The sequence below is a fragment of the Lactuca sativa genome, chromosome 3 (assembly GCF_002870075.4).
Source record: "Lactuca sativa cultivar Salinas chromosome 3, Lsat_Salinas_v11, whole genome shotgun sequence".
Taxonomy (NCBI): Eukaryota; Viridiplantae; Streptophyta; class Magnoliopsida; order Asterales; family Asteraceae; genus Lactuca; species Lactuca sativa.
Window position 1 is genome coordinate 208,698,219 of NC_056625.2, and position 2,403 is coordinate 208,700,621.

Consider the following 2,403-nt stretch of genomic DNA (forward strand, 5'->3'; position numbering starts at 1 on the left):
ACTAACCCTCTCAAACCATTTCGATTATAAAATTCCCTTGGTGCTTCCAATGTCCAAACAAACTCATGCGACCGCCATCATCATCTCCTTGCTACCGCTCCTTCCCTTGAAACGGTAGTGATTGGACCCAAAGGTCCTTCCATGAATGAATGCCAATATTACTTGGGAAAACGCTAACACGACTGAACTCTAACTTCATTGTTGAACTAATCAGACCAATATATTGTTGGATAAGGTGTCTAAGTCCATAACTATTTCGGGCCTGTACTTGACCCGACCCGGCATGGTCCATTTGGGTTGCATGGCACCATGCAATTGGATAGACTAAATGAGAGAAATAACACTTGGAGATTATTAATATATTATAAGTTCTAATATATTAATAATATTATTTGATTAGTTTGATCAAGAATTAATTTGGAATTAATTAAGTGATCAAAGGATAACTAATTAAATATATGGGTTGATTATGTAAATCATCCATATCTTGTATAGTGGGCTAAGAGGCTCCATGGATTATCAAGTTGGGTTTTACCCATAGGATGCTCCATGGATGCTCCATGGGAGTTACAAACCCATGGGTCATGGAAATGAAGAGTCATGACACATTAGGGTTTACATGGTGTAACCCTAGATGTGTCAACACTATATAAGAAGCATATTCTCCACCAAAATCGGCTACACTAAGAAACAAGAGGGCTTGGCCGATTTTGAGAAGTGTGTGTTATCTCAAGAGACTTTCCAAGAGCATTTGGTGTTGTGTGAAGCATTTGAGGCATCACACTTGGGGTGCTAGGCTCACAAGGTTTCAAGGAACATAAGCAACAACAAGGTAAGTTATTCTATCTTTCATTCAAGTTAAAATTGTTCCCCATGTATGCTAGATAGGAATATAACCTTGGAAATTCAACTTTGCATGATAATTAGACAAACATAGATCCAAGGTTATTAGGGTTGCATGTACACTTAGGAAGTGTTAGAATGCTCAAAACCCATCATATATCTATAGATTCCCCAAGCGATACCCCTGAATTGTCCCCATCAATGGACCAGAACAGCAACCGAACCTATTGAATCCAGCTCAGCAAGAGGTGTCCCAGTCATGACTCCCGGTATGCAAAATGGCATATAACAATCCTTGATAATATAGACCAGACAATAACAAAGAAATAAACCCAAGATACTACCTACACATAAACACACATGATTCGGCAGCACATTTACAAGGATAGTGAGACATGAAGGAAACAAAGGAAATATACCCGTGATAGCGTCTCATGAAACTCTGGCCTACCCAAGACTGACAAAGCTATGCTTGACTCCTCGTTGACCAAACTCCTGTCCTACCCTCACGACCATTAGTGTTCCTCAATGTAACTATAGCAGGTACACTCACTGCACCACCCTTCAACCCGGGGCGGTCGGCCTTCTTCTGGCCGACCTTGTTGCAGTGAAAACACATCGGAACCAATCCATGGGGCAAGCCCTACTAAAATGACCCATCTGACCTCTTCCCTCATGTGTCCTCCCACACTTGGCATAATGTCCCCGACCTTGATGGCCTACCAAACGTGAATCCTAATTCTTAGGCCTCTTCGTCTGGCCCACTGCGATCTGATTCTTCACTGCCATCCTCTCCCCGAGGTGGTCTAAGTCGGTCTCCCACTCCCAAACTCTAGAAATCATATCATTCATGGGCGTGCACCCTGAGAATCTCACAAACTCCCTGATGTCATTCAAAATCATCATCTCCGGGGCTTTGCCTCCCAAGGAGAAGTCTATCTCCTCCCACCAATATTGAGCTCTGTCTTTCAGAAGACAGGAAGAAATTCAAACTTTCGACCCCTCGGGGCAGAAACTCGTCAGGTAAGTGTTAGCCATATCCCCTAACAATCTCCTACTGGAAATGGGGTCCCTTTCCCCAAAGAACTCGAGAGCTCCTACAAACACGGATTACACGAAAAGGAAGAGTGTGAGCTCCAACTATAGGGTTTCAAAGTACTCCATGGATGATGGCAATGGGCCCCCCTTGATGAAGTGTAGGTTAAAGGCCCAAGACCTGTCTTTTCCCTATAAATAGTCATGTATTATTCATAATTAGGGTTAAGAGTGAGACAAATGTAGCCGGCACGTTTTGAGGTTTCTTGTAGAGTTAGATTCTTATTCCTTCAAGTGTAATTTGTTCCACATAATTGAATAAATCGAGTGATCATCCGACATATCTTCATATTTGTGTTTGTTCTTATTTTCCACATCTTGTTCATCAAATCTCAATTAGGGTTTAAGTCCCAACAAGTGGTATCAGAGCGGGTCTTTGAAGATATATTGATTTTTGAAGTATCGGTTCTTGATTTGACGATTTTCTGCACAAGATTTTGAAGATTATTGGTGTTTTGACGTCTT